At 37.1% G+C, this 6,129-nt stretch overlaps 1 protein-coding gene across 1 annotated transcript in view; it reads left to right on the top strand.

Annotated features, from left to right (window-relative positions):
- Positions 1–6,129, top strand: part of LOC306907372 (uncharacterized protein) — a gene marked incomplete at both ends in the record, with an annotated part of 74,389 nt that overhangs the window by 65,671 nt on the left and 2,589 nt on the right. The window lies entirely within an intron of this gene.

Here is a 6,129-nt window from a genome sequence, read left to right as displayed (position 1 = left end):
TGAAACATTCACTCATTTCCACTTTCAAGTGATGGCACGAGATGGAGGCAACCCTTCCTGTGTTAGCAACTGCAGTGTCTAGGTTTTTATTGGTGACCAGAATGACAACGCTCCAGTTGTTCTTCACCCAGTTTGATTGGAAGGTCACACTGCAGAAGACATAGTGCCCCAGGCCGCTCCAGCAGGATACCTGGTAACCAAAGTGATAGCTGTTGATGCGGACACCGGGCACAACGCATGGCTCTCTTATGAAATTGTGGGCGCCACACAACCTGATTTGTTTTCTGTAGGTCTACACTGTGGGGAAATCAGGACGATGTGGCCATTTGTAAAAGCCGATGACACCAAAAACACCTTGCTGGTCTCTGTGACTGATAACGGGGCTGAAGCACTTTGTATGTACCCACGACTTTGGCATTGCTAGTGCCATGCGCTTACCACTGAACTACAGTAAAGCCATATAAATCTGTATCAAAAGTCTGACAGAAAAGAGTTTTAAAATATTATTATAATGTGGTTTACTGAACTTTTTTATCTGTCATATGATCACATTCTTTGAAAATTGCATTTTTTTCAAATATGTACAATGTTTATTGTATGTCAACCTGCATTAAACTTATGATTGGTTGTGCAAAAGATATAATTTCTGGTTTATTCTGATGTTTGAGCTTTTCTTTGGACTGCTGTAAGATTTATTGTGTCTCCATTCTCTTTCTTTCTCTGACCCTGTCTTTATCTCTCGCTCCTTATGTGAAAGATTAGGATGATGAAGGATGTTGAATCTTTATATGAACTACAGATTTTTTTATGATTTCATCTACTCATCTGTCTCTCTGGATCATAGTGCTTTATTTTAATTTCGTATTAAGATTCCCTTCCTTATACAGTATCTAATTTAACACTCTGTATTATATGTGCAATTTTCTTACAAGAATTATATATCTTTTAAATTCTAACAAATAAATACAAATATTTATACGTCAGAACATCATTATATGTCATTTATATGATGTAATAGAGCTTAATATCTACTGGCAACCTCCATCTAAGTCTTTTATTACAGCCTCTTGAACATTTGTGTACTGTTGCTATATTTTGCCGTTATTATATGCATATTGAAAATGTATAAGGACTGTCAAAATAGGCACAGTATTAAGTTTCTCAAAAGCAGATCATTAGAGTCCATGCTTATAGAGGATAGTCTGGCTTTAGAGGCTGTTGTCATACATACAAACATCTTTTCTCAGGTCATGAGTATTTGATTGAGCAGTCAAATGTTTGTTTGTTCTCCTAATTGTGTGTGTGCATATTTATAAGTGTGCAGTCTGTTTGTGAATGTTGGAACTCTCTCAACCAAATATTAAATACCTTTAGGTGATTTTAAATCACGTGGTCATTTTGTCATGTGATGTTAGAGTGATCATGAGGTCAAACGAGAATATTAAACAGCATCAAATACTTAATACACCACTTTAATACAACAAACAAATGTGTGTTTCATTATTCTGAGGACAAAGGTGATTTTTTTTGTTGCAGATTCTTATTTGTCTCTGAATAGTGCTAAGCGCTTCTTACAATAATCAATCTGATACGTTTTGCAGGCTGTATTCCAAAACTGGCATATTTCTGTCTGTTTGTGTAAGATTGCATTTTGTTTATAAACTGTTGCTTTAAAATGCTAATTATTTTGTTATACACTCTGAGATGATGTGTGTGTGTCTAAGAGAGATTCAATTTTATTTTAAAATGCACAATTATGCAGGAGAAATCCCATGTTGCCGTAATCCAGTATGATTGACTAGTGGATTTGTGCACGAGGCCTTCACTAAAAGTATTTTTAAGGGCTTTACTGAGAGATTTTAACACACCGTTCAGTGAAGAACGTCTTGTTTGGTGCTGTTGGATTTTTTGTTTGATCACGGATGCCTGCTTATGTGAATGATGTTCTGCTGCTAGAGGACATAGGCTTCATTGCCTCCTTGTTAGCACTCAACTCCCATGACGTTTGGTTGGCAGTTTACAGCTGGTCTAGCTGTGATCATGCATTTAACATTAAAATGCAAAGTAAACTTTAAATCATGTGGCTTGTTTTGTAGATATGTGATATCATTTTATTGCAGTCAGAGTTATATACTCTCCCATATCTGGGAGATGCCTTGGGGTGACTCTTTGGGCCTATAATCAACCACTCAAAACATCCTGGCTTTTATTTAGAGAAGGTAATAATATAATAGTACATTTGTTTATAATTTGTCTTTTTCTTCCCTTCCATGACCTGCCTCTTCACCCTCTGATGGAAACTGTCTGATCTCCTCTAAGGTAAGACAAATGTCATTTACTGCTTTCTCCTTATAAAACACTATGTCAGACTACAGAAATGTGATAATTCACATTTACATATAGTCATTTAGCAGACGCTTTTTTCTAAAGCGACTTACAAAGAGTTCAGCAATAAGTGATATGTCATAAAAGAGCATTAGTACAATAGGTGCTAATACAAAGCTACTAGTTTAAATTAAAGCTAGACCGCTTCCTGTTGAGAGAAGAGAGAGGGTTAGTGTACTTTTTTCTCATTTGTCACATACCAGTTCACATATAGTACACATACCAGTCACATTAGACACACATGCTCATTAGTATATTATAATCATTTATTATGAATAATAGTTTAGTACTATTTATCATTTTTATCATATTTGGAAGAAGCTGCTCTTTACCATTACAGCCGTGTTCATGTTCTCCGAACCAATTTTAAATAAATGCATCATTTATTTTTAGAAATGCATGTACTGTATTAGCACAATTTGTCTGCACAATAAATATTGAACATTTACATCACCAGCCTTTTTTCTTATGACAGACATGCCTTTAGTTACATGTGTTCACTCGTTTGACTGAACATGTACATGACAGAGATGAGATACAAGCTTTATTCTATTATGTCTCTTTCTTTTCCTCTCATGTACATGGTGGTGAAGAGAACTAAAAGCTTTATTGTGTTTTTTCTCTTTCTATTCCTCTATCACTCAATCATTTTCTTTATTAACACTTCTGCTGTATGCCTTCACTGTCAGAGAGATCCAATATCCACACGATGGCCTCTGTTTGCTTCTGTCCACTGAAACATTTGAATGGTTTAACATGTGGAGTGCTCCATCTTGTGGTGGTTCACAGACAGTGTAATATCTCACTGCGTTGGTGTTGTGTGTGTGTCTGCCTTTATAGGTCCCTTTGCAGTCTGTCATTTCGCTGAAGGCTGAATTATGGCCCAGTTTTTCAGCATACAGATGCATCAAGCTCTGTTCAACACATACACACACACTATAATAAATACGGTTGCACCGCAATGGGCTTGACTGTGCACCAACTTAAGTGCTGCTATTCTAATTCTTTCAGGAAAACATGAAATAATTCAGTTCCATTGAGGTTGTCCACGTGAATAACTAGGTTATTCGTTCCATTTGTTTGGTGTGTGTTTTTTACGTTATTTGGACAACAGATTCTACAAAATAATATTCTTCATTTATTTTACTATTTTGCTTTGAAACTTCGATTCAATTAGAAACTGTGGATGATTGTGTCTTTCTGTAGACAACACTTTACTGATTATTTTTTTCTAATGTAAAGGCCATCAGAAAGCTCAGACAATCATCATATCAGAGCTGCGTTTCCCGAAACCTTCTTAACGCTACGTCGTTCTTGGGCACATTAAGCTGTACCTTGTCGTCATATATATATATATATATATATATATATATATATATATATATATATATGTGTGTGTGTGTTTCCCAAGACGTTGTCAGTTAAGTATACCTTCTGTAAGTCACACGTTCGGAAGGCTGGTCTGGTGCGCTCTTGGCTATACCTATCACTGTTAAGAGGTCGCCCCATTGTCCACTCTAAAAAAAGCTTCTTTAAATCGAAATACATACAAACGCAGTTCTAAAGTTAAATATATATATATATATATATATATCCGTGAAATCCTGGCTACATTATGCTGCAATTATAATTAAAGAACAGTTAACCTGCCACGGGAGCAAATTGAGGTGCTTTGGGATCTTGCACGTATACTTAGAAATAAATCTATATTATAAAGCAATTTAAGTCGCTTTGTTTAAAAGCGTCTGCAAAAAGCATTCATGTACTTTAAATGTAAAGTGCTGGTTTAACTTTGTCAAGACATACTCAATAGAGCAGTCCCTAGTAAATGTAATTTCAACTATTTTGAAGTGCGTCTTTTATTAAAGAACACTGCTATATTCTATAACGCAGTGAAACATGCATGCCTAGTGCATAATTAGATTGTCAAACGATCGATATCCATTAATTCAGTACCACCGCCATGGACAGCAACTGTTAATAACGTGGCAAGTATAGGAAAGAAACCTCCTATGGTATGGTTCGGGGAACACACGTAGAAAACGTATACTTGTGGGTAAGATATACCTATTGACTCTTCGTAGCACGCTAAGAGACAACGTTATCGGGAAACGCAGCCCTGGCTGGATCTCGCATGCTATTTTTTCCCTTAATTGTAATGAAAAGGTGTCTGTATTTATACAAGATTTGCTTAACATTTTAAATGTCTCAGCGCATGTCATCACCAAATGCATTAACTAATGCTTGTGATAAAACATTTTAGTAATATGTGTGTGAAAACCAGGCTCAAAACATAATTATAAGATAACAAGCATCAAAGCTTTACTCTATCAGGTTATATTTTTACAGAATGTTCTTTACAAAATGTAGAATGCTTTCATACAGAAAACAGTTAATCACAAAAATGACTTTCGCTGGGTTTTCACAGACTGGTTCAAATATTGTTATAGTTCCCGGACTAAGCGTATCTGCATTACGAATTTTGTATTGTCTGCACTGCTGGTGGTCAGTCCAGATACGATGTTGTGCTTCTAAATTACTGTAAGAGGTGCTGTTGGCCGAAAATGAGCAAAGCACTGATTGTAGATCGCATTGCGTCATAGAGGATAGGGAGAAAGCCAACGCACTATTGTTTCTGCCAAGGAACGGTTCGTTGATATTATGAAATAAGATATAGAGTGCGTTTGAGTATAGGGCTACATTTTGCTTGGCGTACTACATTCGCAGGATGAGGAATAACCAAGAAGTTCATTTGAGACGTTATCTAAAATGGCAAGCAGGATTGTTCATGTTTCTTTTTTGTTTGCTGAACACTGTGACCGGACAGATTCGTTATACGATTCCAGAGGAGATGAGACCTGGATTGTTTGTCGGAGATGTTGCGAAAGATCTCGGTTTGGATGTAAAAAGGTTGGTGTCTGGTCGGGCGCGCCTCGTTATTGATGATAGTAAGCAATATGTCGAGCTGAATCGTAACAAAGGACACTTGATGGTAAAAGACAGAATAGACAGAGAGCAGCTCTGCGGGCAAAAATCCCCGTGTAGTTTTGGGCTCGAGATTTTGCTTGAAAACCCTCTTGAATTTTTCTCTATAACAATTGAGATTCAGGACATCAATGATCATGCGCCTGTTTTTTCGAAGAAAGAAATCCATCTGGAGATTAGCGAGTCCACACCGATTGGCACTGTGTTCTTGTTAGATACGGCAGCGGATCCTGATGTTGGTCTGAATTCTCTTCAAAGCTATAGTCTGAAACCTACTGATAATTTTGCTTTAAAGCAGCACGTACGTCCAGACGGCAGCAAGTATGCAGAAATTGTGTTACGATCCGTTCTGGACCGAGAGAAACAGAACGAACATTTACTTGTATTATCGGCTGTTGATGGTGGAGATCCACCACGGTCTGGAACTGCTAAAGTACACGTCACGGTTCTCGATGCCAACGACAATGGACCGATTTTTACAGATTCGATGTATAAAGCAAGTGTAGCCGAGAACGCTGCAAAAGGGACAATGATAACTCAAGTAAGTGCTTCTGATGCAGATGAAGGTTATAATGGCAATGTAACGTATTCATTTACTCATATAGGGGAGGACGCAGCGCACGTTTTCGAAATAAATGCGCATACAGGTGAAATTAACCTTATAGGAAATCTAGATTTTGAATCAATTCAGCATTATGAAATAAACCTTCAAGCCAAAGACCCTGGTGGTCTCACGGGTGCTAGTAAGCTGTTTATAGA

Source organism: Barbatula barbatula, assembly GCF_947034865.1.
Source record: "Barbatula barbatula genome assembly, chromosome: 18".
NCBI classification, from domain to species: Eukaryota; Metazoa; Chordata; class Actinopteri; order Cypriniformes; family Nemacheilidae; genus Barbatula; species Barbatula barbatula.
The sequence above is the reverse complement of the archived record's forward strand: the minus strand, read 5'-3'. Positions and strand labels throughout refer to the sequence as shown.